The following is a 16,785-nucleotide window of genomic DNA, read 5'->3' as shown; positions in this document are numbered from 1 at the left end:
AGCTTAGAGTAAACAGAAACAATGTGAAGAGTAAAAAATGTACAAAAGGAAAAAACCTTATTGCTGATACCTTTGCAGAAATAGGAGAAAATATCACATCCATGACTTAAGAACAGGATGTTATAAAAAAAGGAAGAGTCAGAGGGGGATGGGGAGAGATTGGACAAGGGGCATAAAGAATAATTACAACTTGTAACAATATATATGCTAGTAATATTGATTTGATCCACATATCTCAATGTAATAAAAAAATAAAGTAAAATAAAGCATAGAAAATAAAATAAATAAAAAGGAACAGTCAGAATAAGAAAGAGTTCTTGGAAACTTAAAAAATAAAAAGCAGAAATGGAAAATTAAATCAAAAATAAATTTCCCATAAAGTAGAAAAAATGAAATAAAAAGGAGATAAAACATAAAATTAGACCACCATTGCAGGTGGTCTAACATGTAATTAATAAAAGTTCCAGGAAGAGATAACAGAACAGAGAGCATCATCAAGCAAACAATTTACCAGAAAATGTTCTAAAAGGAGGACATGAGCCTCCAGGCTGAACAAATGAAAGAACACCTAGCACAGGGCTTGCAGGTCACCTGGCTCTTTGGGTGGGAAGGTGGCGCAGGTTGTGCTTTCCAGAGTCCCTGGGGAGGCTCAGGGAAGGAGGAAAGCCAACCACAAGAACACCTCACACCCTGAGAACGGAGGGATGTGCCCTCAGGCCTGGTTGGGTGCAGGGAGCTACCATGCCACTTTCCCGGGTGGGTGAGAGGCAGTGGGGGAGGAGGGAGCAGGCAGGCTGTGTATCGTTCTGGCCCTTGCCTGTGACACAATGCGAATTACATTCTCAGAGGGCAAGCCCCTCCCCCAACCAGGACAGTGGTGGGGTCTCCTGGAGGGGACGGGTTTCTGTGTCTAGAGAAAGGTGTGCTGAGGAAAACAAGAGATGGGTTCAGGGTCGTCCAGAGGAGAGTGTGCTGTCCAGACAGCAAGCTGATGGTGAGGACAGACTGGAGAGAGGCTGTCATAGTGGCATTTTCACGCAGATTGTCCAGTCATTGGTCATTCATCTATCAGTTGACCGATTGATGCATTTATCCCACATTCATTCATTGAGACCCTCCGTAGCCTATGGGGAAGGGGCCAGGATCAAAACCGGCTGCTCCTGTCCTGTGCTGCCCAAAGGCTAGCAGCCAGTCGATATGCAGTCACCAGCTCCCTGAGCACTGGGGCGGGGCTGGGAAGGTCTCCAACCTTGGTCTAGGCCTGAGGTTCCCCACCTGCCGTACCTTGGACTCCCCTGGGAGCTTACCTCCAGGTGCCTGGTTTAATTGGCCAGGGTGTGGCCTGACATGGGGGCTTTCAAAGCTTTCCTGGGTTTGAGAGGCAGTCAGGGAAGGTTGCAGGACCAAGTGAGGTTTTAGGAGGAAGGAGGGGGCAGGGAGTGAGGGGCTGGGAAGGACATGAGCCACAGGACCAGCCCTGTGTGAGGATGGAGCTTTGAGGGTCTGAAAGGAAGGAGCAGAAGGACAGGCAAAGGGGGAACCTGAAAGAGTCCCACATGGAAGGGCTGGGCTGAGGGAGAGGCCGGGAGGTTGTAGGCGACCCTGGAAGAGGAAGGAGGGAGCGGCCTCTGCACAGTGGCTGAGCCCACGGAGTGGACAGCACCACGTGACTCCTGTCAGGGAGGCCGGCAGGTGCTGCCAGCTACCTGGTGACATGAAGCAGGGCTTGCTGGAATGACCAGCAAGCTAGACATCGTGGGTTATGTGTGGAATCTGAGGGCCTTGAAGCAAAGAACATGCTTTTGGGGTCTCCTTCACGGCTACCTCTTTGGCTTCCTCCTTGTTCAGGACACTGGCTCCTGGACGGGTGAGGGGTGACCTGGGAAAGTTCGTCACAATCCTTGAGTCAGGGTCCAACCCAGGAGCGTCCCCTCCCCTACATTCTGGGGAAAGCCGTTTGGTTCTAGATCAAACCCTGGCTGCTGCCACAGAACAGACCCACCACGAACCAGTTCTCCTTTTTTAAGCTCTTGCTGAAGGGGCTCCTTCACCAACACCTCTCCCTGGAAGACAAGCTTTTTCTTACAGAGGGAAATGCATTAAAACACAAGATTTGTCGTGTCCTGCATTTCCTTTCCCACAGGGCCCGCCTGGGAGGAGGTCAGGCTGGTACCTATTCAGTGTCTTCTCCTGCACTTTTCTCTCCTGGGCGGGCAGGACAGAGCCTTGCAGGCCCCGTGACTGTGTTCAAGTGCAGGTGGGCCCCTCCGCACCACCACCCCGTGGGCCAGGCTCGGGGCCTCACACATGTCCTGGCCAGGGGCCTGTCCTGGGTGGCCCACGAGATGGCTGGGGCCCTGCCGGCTGCAGTCCACCTCCTGACCAGCCGTCCACAGCAGCTCTCGCCCCAGGCTCACAGCCCCACTCTGTGGTCCCATGGCGCTGGGCTCTGGCACATCGAAGCCTGGACATCTAGGAAGGCTGTGTCCGCTTCGTGTTTCACAAATCCATTTGGACCCTAGGAAAGCCATGGCAGCCGCCTTCCCTTCTTTTCTCTGCGGTGGAGCCCGTCTGCATGCGTGTGACACTCTCCCCAGATGGCCCTCCTCTGTCTGTCTCTCCCTAGCGCCCTCCACATGGGTCGTGACACCCTTTCCTCTCTCCCCCCACCTTTCACCTGCCCCTCGCACGAGGGGATGCAGGTCAACCCTATGGGCCATTCCATGCTCCAGTGTGGGACTCAGAGTGATTCCTCCACTCATGGCCCCTAAACGGCATGCAAACTACCACCTCTGCTGGAGGTGAGTCTGTGCCCGGCTCCTTCCTGTGGAACTCTCACCCCGGTATTAAAAGTCGCCCCTACCCTTCACTCTGCCTGGTTTGTCCTGAGCAGGGCATCAGCCTGGCCTTCCCAGGGAGTTTTGCAACAACTGTGTCTTGCTTGGGACCAAAATTACCCATCACAGGGAGGGGTGGGCTGGACATCTTTGTGGCAGTGAGGTGGGGGAGCCCTGGCAGGGACAGGTGGGAGCCCGTGCCATGATACCAGCTGTAGTTAGACATTTGCCCTCGTGGGTGGGATGTCCTCATGACCTGAGGGGCTGGAGCCCTGCCAGTGGTGTGCAAGGCCCCCCAGTCTCTGCATACAGTGGGACAGTGTGTGCCCCTGAGGCATTTTGTCCTTGGTGATGACATTTGCACGACCTTCCCAGTTCATACACTCTTTCTCTTTACAAGCCTTTCCTTCTGTCTGGACCCAGCCAGGCTGGCCCTCTGTCTCCCTCTCCCCTGGTCCTTGCCATAGCCCACAAAGGTGCAGAGCTGGGACATTAGCCCCGCTCCATGGATGAGAAAGCAGAACCCGAGGGCCAGCTTCAGGCCACACAGCAGAAGGGACAGAGGAGGGGTCTGAAGCCATCCTGGTGACGGTTAGCCACAGGGCCCAGCCCTTCTTGGGCCCACTGTGTCTGCATGGCTCATGGTGGGAAGATGAGGGGACCAGCCAGCACAGGTAACACCCTGGCTGCCCTGCCTGCTCTGCTTCACAGCCTTGGCAGGTACAGATTCCCTGCCCAATGCGTGCCTCACCATGCCTGACAAGGCCTGTGTCCATGGCATCTCCTCAGGAAACCCTCCCTGCCTCGCCTTCTGCCTGCCGACCACCAGCATGACTCAGGGGCTTGCTTGTTTCCTGTCTCTCTCCCCTATGGGAATGAGTCCCCAGCACCAGAATGGGCCTTGTGCATGGCGGCACCCAGGAGGCATCTGCTGAAGATGTCCAGGAAGGCTCTCCCAGTCCTGGCTGTGGAAGGGGATCCTGCATGAGGAGCTGCTGCCACATGGTCTGTCCCTGGCCACCACCTCTCAACTCCCCCCACGTCTGCCAGCAGACCCAGGATGACCTTATATGGGGAAGAATGAGGGGGCCTTCCTTAGGAAACCCCTGGTGATCCCTGCCTCAGGGCCCCAAGCTCACGGCAGGGCTGGTGAGCTAGAAGGGGAGATGGGGCAGGTGGAGGAGGCAGGACCGGGACCCCAGAGAGAGAGCTGAAGGTGGGCCTGGAGAGAGGCTGGGCGCACCCATGCACAAGCCTGTGCCGCATGTGAGAATCTGTGTGTGCGGGGGGTGGGAGTTTTTGCTCCACTTCTAATGTTAGATTACCATGCATATAAAAGAGTGCATATACCACACATGCATCTTTTAAAAATTCAAGGAGGAAAAGAGTGAACACTTATGCGCCCAACATCCAACCTAAGAACCAGAATAAAACCAACACCTCTGAGCTCCTTTCTCAGTGGCTTCCCTTCAGTGGAGAGACCTGTTTCTGTCTGGTTCTATGAAGGCTGTTATAACAAAGTACCTAGACTGTATGGCTTATAAACAACAGGAATTCATTGCTCCCAGTCAAGACCTGGAAGTTTGAGATCAGGGTGCCAGCAGGGTCGGTTCTGGTGAGGGCTCTCCTCCACGTGGCAGACGGCCACCTTTTTCTTGTATCTCCACAGGGCGGAAAGCAGAGAGTGAGCTCTCTGGCCTCTTCTTATAAGGGCATTAGTCCCCTTCAGGAGGGCTCCAACACTGTGACCTAACTGCTTCCCAAAGGCCCCACCTCCAAATACCATCATCACATTGGTTGTTAGGATTTCAACAAAAAATTGGGGGGAGGGACACAAACTTTCTGTTCATAACATTCCACCACTGACTTCCCAAAATTCACGTCCTCCTCACATGCAAAATACATTCATTTCATCCCCAAAGCCCCAAATATCTCAACTTGTTCCAGCACTGACTCTAAAATCTGAAGTCCAAAGTCTCACCTAAACATCATCTAAAGGAGATATGGTGAGATTGAAGGTACCCTTCCTCCCAAGGCAAAATTCCTCTCTAGTTGTGAGCCTGTGGAACCAGACAAGTTATGTGCTCCCAAAATACAATGGTGAGACAGGCATAGGATAAACATTCCCATTCTATTACTTTTTTTTTTTTTTTTTTGGCTGCTGGCTTGTACGAGGATCTGAACCCTTGACCTTAGTGACATAACACCACACTCTAACCAACTGAGCTAACTGGCCATCCCAAAATTCCCATTCTAAAAGGGAGAAATTGGGGAGAAGGAAGGGATAATGGGCCTGAAGCAAGTCCAAAACCTAGCAGGGAAAACTTCATGAGATCTTAAGGGTGGAGAATAATCCTCTTTGTTGTCATCCTCTTCCCTCCATCTCCACTGGGGGGGACAGTCCCACCTATGCCACTCTGCCAGGCAGGGGTCCCACCTTCAGGGCTCTGCTGGGCATGGGCCAGAACCCCATGGTTTTGGGCAGAGGTCATCTGGCCTGTTGAAAGTAGGGTACTGGCATCCCTTTTGAAACTGAGGAGGCAGCCCTGATGAGCTCTGAATCACCTTTGGGGGTCATTCTTCCCTTATCTTGAAAAATAGAGCATGTTCACAGCCAAATAGCTCTACAGTCCCATTGTAAAATCCAAGAAGTTTAACAACATTCCTTCATTCCTTCCCTCTCCCTCCCCTTTAGTTCAAACTGGCACTTCTCCTGCTGCAGTTGCTGATGAAGTCTGTGGTTCACACCCATACTCATCTCCTTATCAGCTGGTCACTTGGTCACAGCCTTTGGGTTCTCTTCCAAACATGCTTTCTCATTTTTTGCAGCATGGATAGGCTGAGAATTTTCCAAATCTTAAAGTTCTAGCTCCTTTTTGCTTAATAATTCCATCTTCAGGTCACTTCTGTCTTCTTGCATTTTGCTATAAGCAATGAGGAGGAACCAAGCTACTCCTTCAACACTACTTAGAAATCTCTTCAGCTAAATATCCAGTTTAGTCACTGGCAAGTTCTACCTTCCACAAAACACTAGAACATGAACACAATTCAGCCAAGTTCTTTGCCACTTTACAGTAAGGATAACCTTTTAACCATTGTTCTATAATATATTCTTCATTTCTGTCTGATACATCATCAGAATGGCGTTTCCTATCCATATCTCTACTAACATTCTGTACATGATTATTTATTTATTCTCTGAGAAGACAAAGCTTTCTCTACAGCTCTCCTCTTTCCTTTCTGAGCCCTCACCAAAGTCACTTTTAAAATCCCTTCATGACAATCTTGGCTTTTTCTAGCATGCACCTCAAAACTCCTCCAGCCTCTACCTATTACCCAATTCCAGAGCTGCTTCCACATTTTTAGGTATTTGTTACAGCAGCACCCTACTTCTTGGTACCAATTTCTGTATTAGCATTCTCCAGAGAAACAGAAACAGCAGGAGGCATATACATATGTACATATACATACAAATATTTACATATATATCACAAATTTATTATAAGGTATAGGTTCATGCAGTTATACAGCTGAGAAATCCCACAATCTGCCATCTGCAAGCTGGAGACCCAGGAAAGCTAGTGATGTAGTTTGAAGGCCTGAGAGTCAAGAGAGACATGAATAGGAGAAGATCAGTGTCCCAGCACAAGCAGTCAGGCAGAGGGGGGCAAATCCAACCTCCTTCCACCTTTTTGTTCTGTTCAGACCCTTGACAGACTGTTTGAGGCCCACCCATGCTGGGGAGGGCCCTCTGCTTTACTCAACCCACCAATTCAAATGCTAATCTCTTCTGGAAACACCCTCACAGACACACCCCCAAATAACACTTACTCAGACATCTGGGCATCCTGTGGTTCGGTCAAGTGGACCCGTACAATTAACCATCCCCACCCTCACCCCCACCTTGCTGGGCTTCTGCCTCAGAGCCAGGAGTGTCTCTGGCTTCAATTCCCCAGGGGAGGGGTTGTTGCCTGGCTGTGTGGGGCATGGGAGGAACCTGGGGTCCAGCTGCTCTGGGCACTTGCAAGCAGGGCCCTGGCCTCCAGTTCTAGGAGTCTCCTTGGTCTGTACGCACCTGCAGCCTCCAATTCCCAAGCCCTGTGGGTCTGTTGGGGTCAGAGGCCATCACTGCCATAAGTCTTCTGCGGGCATGCTGGGCTGCCTCCCCCCTCTAATTACTCTAGATTTCTTCTCTCCTTCTGAAAGAATAATGGTTACTCTGTTGATTTGTTGCCTAGGTGATCTGTCCAATGCTGAGTGGTGTGTTCAGGTCCCCCAATATTACCGTAGATCAGATGCTTCTGCAACTCTGGAATGAGCTTTGTGGAGAGAGATATCCTCTTCTTTGGTCTGTGCTGGTGACTCTCCTTGTGTCAATGCCCTCCGGTGGCTGGTGGACTATCTGCATGGTGGTTGTGGCATCTAGCTGTTAGTTGGTGGTGGCAATGGTGGTGTGCCTGGTTGTGTGTGGGGGGTCACGTCTCTGAGTCCATGCCTCGGGACCCTGGGCGGTGTGCCTGGTTGTGGGCGGGAGAGGTTCTGGTCTCCAGCTAAATTAGGAAATATTTTAACTGAAGAAAATGAGACCATCTTTTAAAGCACTGAGTCCTGGGCGGCTGCGAGGTGCTGCAGTGATGCTGGGCAAAGGGACGGTAAAGGGAGGCTGCCCCACGTGGCCGAGCAGGGGCTGCTGCACGTGAGAGTGAGAGTGAGCATGTGAGAGCACACGCAAGCATGTGAGAGCACATGTGAGCACCTGAGAGTACACATGTGTGCATGGACATGTGTTTGCGGGGCTGGTATGCCAGGGGGATTGAGCCGTGATGGAGCTGCCGGGTGTTGCCGGGACTTGGCCTCTGTTCTTGCTCTTCTGCATCTCCTGTTGTTGTGACAGTCTCATTGTGGCGCCAGTTGCAGCTGTGGTGGTGTTTGTTTGTTTGTTTCCTTTTGTAGCCAGTGAGCTCCCCACCCGGTGAGACCCTCAGCTCTTCCCTGAAGCTCCCCAAACTCTTGGAAGGGGGGTGGCTGCTGCCCTGAGCCCCACCTTGGCTAAGCGGAGGTCCAGGGACTGTGTCTCTTGTTTCCTCCTCGATGCATGGATGTGGCTACTGCATCTATCCAGATTCCACCACCCTCAGGAGCGCTGGGCCTAGTTCCCAGGGGTTGGCCTGCTGGTTTTGGAAACTGAGAGACTCTCTTCCCAAGGGTCCTCTGCCTAACGGACAGCATTGACGTGGAGCTTCCTTCCTATGTCCCAAGGGCTAAAAGTGGAGTGTGGGATGTGGCCATTAGAGAGGCAGGGGTGCCTGTCATCTCCCGACGCACAACGGCTCACCCCAAAACTTAGCAGGACAAACGAGTGTTTCAGCCTTTCTCCATTCCTGTGGATCAGGGATCCCAACAGGACACAGCAGGGATGGTGGGTTTCTGCTCCCTAGAAGCCTGTCCAGCGTCTGTGAAACCCCAGCTTCCATGTGACCCCAGCCTCCATGTGACCCCAGCCCCCGTGTGACCCCAGGCTCCGTGTGACACCAGCCCCTGTGTGACACCAATCCCCATGTGACCCCTGCCTCTGTGTGACTCTAGCCCCATGTAACCCCAGCCCCCGTGTGACTCCAGCCTCTGTGTGACACCTGCCCCCATGTGACCCCAGCCCCATGTGACCCTAGCCCCATGTGACCCTGCCTCTGTTTGCCCAGCCCCAAGTGATCCCCTCCTCTGTCTGACCCCTGATTTTCCCCTGGTGGACAGAAGGCCACTCCTGTGTCCTAATAGGCAGAAAGGAGTAGACACAAAATCACTCACTGAGGTAGGTTGAAGGCCATTTTCAGACAAGTGGGGGTCAAGGAGGGAGGGATTTGGTGGTGGCCTGGGCGGTTGGAGGGGCGAGGACAGTTTTCAAACTCTGCAGTGACTTCATCTTAAAACACAGAGCCTTTCTACCATCAATGTTCAGGCTTCATTAATGAGATTTATATGTTCTGGATTTTTATTTTAAATCATTTTAACGACATAAGTAATATATGCCTATCTTCTCCTTGTAAAACATCAAAACGTCACACAAAAGGCAAACTTCCCAAAAAAAAAAAAAAAAAAAGGCAAACTTCCCGGTGAACACCCGCCTCATTCAAGGACTCTCTCCAGAGGGAATACAGCTGTCTAGATGAGGCTTTGAAATCATTCTTGAAAAAGCAATGCATGCACATGGTAAAAGAAAATGGTCTGATCACTCAGCGGGGCGCACAAGGACCTGCCGCTCTGCAGACCCGAGGTTCCCCCCTGTCCCCGCATGTCCTTCCATGGCCAGTCTTGGTAACACCCTCAGTCCAGGATTTCTTATCCTCTTTGAACCTGCCACATCCCCAGAGCCTGAAAATTCTGGAGGTCAACTCCGACCCAAGAGGTGGTCATCACCAGGCTGTGGGCAGGCTTCATGCTCCATGGCCACCATCTCAAAATCCTTAATAATGATTGAACAAGGAGACTGTGCTAGTGTCCTGGGGCTGCTGTAACAAAGTGCCACAGACTGGGTGGCTCAACAAAACATACCTTTACTCTCTCACAGTTCTGGGGGCCAGTAGTCCAAAACAGGTGTCAGTCGCTTCAGGAGGCTGGGAGGGAGTCTGGTCCATGCGCCTCCCCCAGCTTCTGTTGCTGCTGGCAACCCCGGGTGTTTCCTGGCTTGTAGAAGCATCACCCCATCCCTACATCTGTCTTCATGTGTTCCCCTCTGTGTGTATTTCTATGTGTCAAATCTCTGTCTCCTTTCTCTTATAAGGACACCAGATACTGGATTTAGGGCTCACTCTAAGTCCAGGATAATCTCAAGATTCTTAACTTAATCATATCTACAAAGACCCTATTTCCAAATAAGACAACATTCACAGGTACCAAGGAGTTAGGACATAATTATCTTGCAAAACTGAAACTTCATACCCATTAAAAAATAAATCTCTATTTCTCTCTCCCCCATTCCACTGTCTATTTCTGTACATTTGACTACTTTATATACCTCACTTAAACAGAATCACACAGTACTTGTCTTTTTAAGACTGGCTTATTTTGCTTAGCACTCAGGATTGATTGCTTTATTTTCCATTTTAAAAATTGTGGTAAAATATGTGTAATATAAAACTTACTATCTTAACCATTTTTTCAAAATTTTTATTTTATTTTTAATTGACTAATAATTGTATACATTTATGGGATACAATGTGATGTTTGATATATGTATACATTGTTGAATGATCAGGTTCATTAACATATCCATTACCTCACATACTTATTTCTTTGTGGTGAGAACATTTTACATCCATTCTTGTAGCAGTTTTGAAATACGAAACACTTTATTAACTATAGGCACCTTGCTGTACAATAGATCACCAGAACTTATGCCTCTAATCTAACTGAAACTTTGTTTTTTGACCAACATCCCCTTCTTTCTTATCATCCCCACCTCCCAGCCCTGGTAACCACCACCCTACTCTCTAGTCTTGTGACTTCAACTTTTTCAGATCTCGCATGTAAGTGCTAGCATGTGGCCTTTGTGTTTCTGTGTCTGGCTTGTTTCACTTAGCATGATGTCCTCCAGGTTCATCAGTGTTGTCACAAATGGGATTTCCTTCTTTTGTAAGGCTGAGTGGCATTTCATTGTGTCTACGCAGTGCATTTTCTTTATCCAGTCAGTCTTCCGCTGGTGGGCTCTTCAGTTTTCTTCATATCTTGGCTGCTGTGATAATGCTGCAGTGAACATGGGAGTGCAGATGTCTCTTAACATACTGATTTCAATCCCTTTGGATACACACCCAGAAGTGGGATTGCTGGATCATATGGTAATTCCATTTTTAGTTTTTTGAAGAACCTCCATACTTTTTTCCAAAATGGCTGTACCAATTCACATTCTCACCATTGGTGTACAAGGGTTCCTTTTTCTCCACATTCTCGCCAATACTTATAATCATTCATCTTTTTGGTAACAGTTGCTCTAGCATGTGTAAGGTGATCCATTGCAACCATTTGTGTTTTTTGTTTTTTTTTAAAAAGATGACCAGTAAGGGGATCATAACCTTTGACTTGGTGTTGTCAGCACCACGCTCTCCCAAGTGAGCTAATCAGCCATCCCTATATAGAGATCCGAACCTGTGGCCTTGGTGTTATCAGCACCACACTCTCCCAAGTGAGCCATGGGCCGGCCTCCATTGCAATCATTTGTAAGTGCACAGCTTGGTGGCACTAAGTACGCTCATAATGCTGTGCAACATTACCACCGTCCATCTCCAGAGCTCTTTTCAGCTTGTGAAACCTCTGTACCCATTAAACACTAACTCCCTATCCTCTCTCCCTGAACATATCTTTTTTTCAGGGAGACTATTCAACCCACCCCAGAGCCCCACATCTTCACTTTGCACTAGGCCCTGCAAATTCTGGAGCTGGTCCCCGCTAACATTTCCCACAAAGTCCTCCTGCATCTATGGGAAAAAAGTCACCCCTTTCCAGACTTCTGTGCATGCTTGCAGATTGTGGCAAGGTGTTAAAGAAAAAAGGATATCGTTAGGGCTACATATGCTGCATCCAGCTCACAAGAACCAACTCCATGTTCAGTGATGTCACAACAGTGGCTTGAAATGATCCCATGGTGGGAACATTTACACCAAGGAAACTGGCAAATCAGGGTTTTGTTTTGTTTTTTTACATCAAACACTTACCAACACCCAACTAAAGAATTGATACCTGACTCTAGGACCTCACAGTTTACTTGAGGTGGTAAAACTTGCAAATATAAAATAACTTAAGAATATTGATAGGACCACTTTTGGATATATACCCCCAAAAACTGAAAGCAGGGTCTTGAAGAGATATTTGCACACCCATGTTAATAGCAGCACTATTCACAGCAGCCAGGAGGTGGAAGCAATTCAAGTGTCCATCAACAGAGGAATGGAGAAACACAATGTGGTATGTGTGGTATATACACACAAAAGAATACTATTCAGCCTCAGAAAGGAAGGAAATTCTGACACATGCTACAACACTGGTGTACTTTGAGGACATTATGCTGAGTGAAATAAGCCAGACACAAAAGGACAAATACGGTATGATTCCACTTAAATGAGGTATGTAAAGTAGTCAGATTTACAGAAACAGAAAGTGGAATGGTGGTTACCAGGGACTGGGGGAGGGGGAAACGGGGAGTTGTTTTTAATGGGTATAGAGTTTCGATTTTGCAAGATGAAAAAGCTCTGGAGATCTGTTGCACAATGATGCGAATATACTCAACAGTACTGAGCATACACTTAAAAATGGTTAAGATGGCAACTTTTATGTTTTTTCTAACCACAATTCTTTTAAAAAGAGAATGCAGATGAGAGCGGATTGCTGGCTGGGAATTCAGGAAACCCGGGCGTTGGTCCACATTCTGCCATTTCCTAGTGGCCTAGGTGAGTCACTTACCATCTCTGGGCTCCAGTTTTCCCCTACACAAGATGTTTTAGGATTTCCAGCTCAGCAAGCCAAGTATGCACGGAAGAGCCAGACATTCCTCACTGACAAGCATTCAAGTGTAACATGTACCAAAAAACTACACCTATCAACAAGTCGTCTCAAAGCAAACACACCACTTAATGCCGTTGTCTGAATAGATGGCCATTTTACTTGTTCTACCATTTTACCTATTTTACTGTTGATGGAAATTCGGCTGTTTCCAGTTTTTGATTATTAAGAATGGTGCTTCTAGGACCTTCTGGCACCTCTCTTGGGCCGCATAAAGATTCATTTCTGTTGGGTACTTAAGGGGTGGAATTGCTGGGCCAATGCCAAGCAATTATACAATTTTAGTAGAAACTGCCAAACGATTTCAAAAATGGTTGAACCAATGTCCTACTCTCATCAGCAGGTACACCTTGTCCTTGCCAACACCAGGTGTTGTGAGTCCTTTTAATTTTGGTTGTTCTGGTGGGTCAGCAATGGTCTGAATGAGCATTTCCCTAGCGACTAAAGAGGCCAAGCACCTTCTTACACCCCTGCTGGCCATGGACAGCCTCTCTTGTGAGGCACCTGTTCTAGTCTTTTGCCCATTTTCCTATTGGACGTCTCTTCTCCCACTCTATGGGCTGCCTTTCCATTCTCCTAATTGAAGTATTTTTTTGTTTTGTTTTGTTTTGTTGTTTTTTAGGAGCTATTTCTCTGGTTTGTTGAATGATAAGTTCCTAATGTCATGCAATTTATCAATATTTTTCCTTTACAGGGTTTAGCACTTTTTGTGATTCTTTAAAAAAGTCTTTACTTTCTCCAAGATTATAAACACATTTTCTGCTAAAAGTTTTATTTTACTTTTCACACCTAGATCTTCAATTCAGCTGGAATTGATTTTTCCATATTTCATGACGTTTGGTCACGATTCATTTTTTCCCCTCCTTGTGGATAGCCAATTGACCCAGCAGCAATTATTGAAAAGACCATCCTTTCCTCACTACAAGGCACTGTCAATTCGTTGTAAATAGGTCCACCATGTACTTGTGTTGTGTGTCTTTTTCTGGACTCTCTATTTTATTCCATTGGTCTATTTATCTATCCCCGCACCAACACCACACTGACTCACTACAACGCTCATGATATCCGCTAGTGTAAGTTCTCCAGCTTTGTTCTTCTTCAAGGTTACCTTGGCTATATTTGACCCTTTGCATTTCCATATGAATTTTAGAATTAGCATGCCATTTTCTGATATAAGCATTTTAAACAGTGCCCTCTATGCATGTTTTACTTGCATCCCCTAATTTTTGATATACTGTAATTTTTATTAACATTAAGTAAAAAATATTTTCTGATTTTCCTTGTGATGTCTTTGACTCATAGGTTACTTAGATATTTCCAGATATTTGGGATTTTCCTAGTTTTCTTGTTGTCACTGATTTTTAATTCCAGTGTAGTCAGAGAACATATTGAGACTTGTTTTATGGCCCAGCATTTGGTTTATCTTGCTGAATACACCACATGCAATAGAAAGAATGCATTGAGCGTAGTGTTCGATAAGTATCAATAGGTCAAATGTTCACAGTGTTGTTTAGTTAATTTATGTTCTTACCGCATGTTTTGTTTAGTTGTTCTACCCAGTGCTGAGAGATAGATGGTAAAATTCTCCAACGACGATTGTGACAGTTTTTTATTTTTCCTTTCAAGTCTGTCCGTTTTTATTTATTTATTTTTGGTGGCTGGCCGGTGGGGGGATCGGAACCCTTGACCTCGGTGTTATCAACACTGTGTTCTTTTTTTTTTTTTTTTTTTTTAAAGATGACTGGTAAGGGGATCTTAACCCTTGACTTGGTGGTGTCATGGTGTCAGCGCCACACTCTTCCAAGTGAGCTAACCGGCCATCCCTATATAGGGATCCAAACCCGTGGCCTTGGTGTTATCAGCACCACACTCTCCCAAGTGAGCCACGGGCCGGCCCTCAACACCTTGTTCTAACTGAGCTAACCAGCCAGCCTTAATTCTGTCAACTTTTGCTTCATGTATTTCAGAGCTGTTTTGAGATACACACCAATTTATATCTATCTTTTTATGTGTTAACTGTTTTATCATTATGCAGTATCTCTTTTTTTTTTTTTTTTCGTGACCGGCACTCAGCCAGTGAGTGCACTGGTCATTCCCATATAGGATCCGAACCCGCGGCGGGAGCGTCGCCGCGCTCCTAGCGCAGCACGCTACCGAGTGCGCCATGGGCTCGGCCCTGCAGTATCTCTTTTGATTTCTGACTCTGTGTTCAAATGTATTTTACCCGATGTTAATATATCCACTCCAGCCTTGTTAGGCTTACTGTTTGCATGGCATATATTTTAAGTGTCTCTCTTGAAAATATTATATGGTAGAGTGTTGCCTTTCTGTCCTTTTAATTGATGTGCTTGACCTGTTAGCATTTAATATGATGACTAATTTGGTTGGTTTTAGGTCTATCATTTTAAAATTTATGTTTGTTCCTTTTAAAAAGTCCTCCTTTCCTGCTTTCTTCTGAACTATTTGAAAGTTTTTACCTTTCTATTTTAGTTTGTCTGTTGGATTTTTAGCTATATCTCTATATCTCTTTGCATTATTTTTCTAGTGGTATTTTTCTTCTTTTTTTTCATAGAACCAAGTCAGAATATAGTGGTTGCTTTAGGGATGACAATACACATCCTTAATTTTTCACAGTCTTCTTTAATATCGTTCTACTTCACATAAAATGTAGAAACATTTCAATCTCATAGGTTTATTTTTCACTGTAGTTGTATCACATCTACATATGGTAAAAACTACAATTTAATGTTATAATTTTTGCTTTAAACAGTCTTACATATTTTATAGAAATTAAGAAGGAAAATGGCCTTTTGTATTTATTCTGGTATTTACTGTTTCTGATGCTCTTTATTCTTTTCTGATGTCAAATTTCTATCTGGTATCATTTTCCTTCAGCCTGAACAATTTCCTTTAGCATTTCTTGTAGTACAGGTATGCTGGTAATGAATTCTCTAAATTTTCTTTTATATGAAAATGTCTTTATCTACCCTCATTCTTGAAAGATAGTTTGACATTCTACTAACGGGTTGACAGGCTTTGAAAGAACAAAGTTCAATGATGATGTTCCACTCTCTTCTAGTTTCCATAGTCCCTGAAGAGAAGTCATCAGTCTCTAATTCTTTGTTCTCTGCATGAAATGGGTTTTCTATGACTACTTTTAAGATTTTTCTTTCTGTATTTGCTTTTCAGCAATTTGACTATGATGGGGCCGAGCCCATGGCACACTCGGGAGAGTGCGGCGCTGGGAGCGCAGCGACACTTCTGCCACGGGTTCAGAGCCTATATAGGAATGGCCGGTGCACTCACTGGCTGAGTACCGGTCACGAAAAGGACAAAAAAAAAAAAAAAAAAAAAAAAAAATTTGACTATGATGCACCTACACATGGTTTTCTTTGAGTTTATTCTAGTTGGGGATCATGGAAATTCTCAAACATAAAGGTAAATTTATGTCTCTCACTGAATATAGAAAATTACAGCCACTATTTCTTCAAATTCTTTTCCCTGCCCATTCTTTCTCTCCTCTCTTTTTCTAATTTCAGTCATGCATATGTAGACATTTTGATATTGTCCCATAGGTCTCTGAGGCTCTTCCCCCCCGACCCCTTCCTTTTTCAGATTGGATGTATTCTGTTGATACATGAGGGTACTTCAAAAAGTTTGTGGAAAAATGGAATTAAAGGGCCAAGCCCGTGGCGCACTCAGGAGAGTGCGGCGCTGGGAGCGCAGCGACGTTCCCGCCGCGGGTTCGGATCCTATATAGGACTGGCCGGTGCACTCACTGGCTGAGTGCCGGTTACGAAAAAGACAAAAAAAAAAAAAAAAAAAAAGAAAAATGGAATTAAAATACAAATCTTTCCTTGAACTTTTTGAAAACCCCTCATATTACCGAGTTCACTGAGTTTTTTCTCTGTCATCTCCCCTATTCTGTTAGGCTTTCAGTTAACTTTATATTTAAGATATTTTAATTTTCAATTCTAGAATTTCCATTTTAAAATATAGTTTCTAGTTACCTGTTGTGATTTTTAATTTTTTCACTTGTTAAAAGCATATTTTCCTTTACATCAGTGATTACAATTATAACAGTTGCTTTAAAGTCCTCATTTGCTAATTCTATCATCTGGGCCCGATCAGTGGTAAATCTCCATTACTTTTTATTTAAACAGATAACATTCTTCTCTTATTTCTGTATTATTCCATTTCTGTTGATTATAACAAAATACCTGGAACTGTGTAATTTCTAAGAAAGAGAAATTTATTGCTTACAGTTTCTGAGGCTAGGAAGTCCAAAGTTTGGGGTAAACATCTGGTAAGAGCCTTGGTGGTGGTGACAGTGACGTCAGGGTATCACATTGTGAAATGAATGGTGGAGCAGAGAGAAACTAACTTCCTTACTCACTCT

This window comes from Cynocephalus volans, chromosome 1 (assembly GCF_027409185.1).
Source record: "Cynocephalus volans isolate mCynVol1 chromosome 1, mCynVol1.pri, whole genome shotgun sequence".
Taxonomy (NCBI): domain Eukaryota; kingdom Metazoa; phylum Chordata; class Mammalia; order Dermoptera; family Cynocephalidae; genus Cynocephalus; species Cynocephalus volans.
This window is presented reverse-complemented; position numbering follows the sequence as displayed.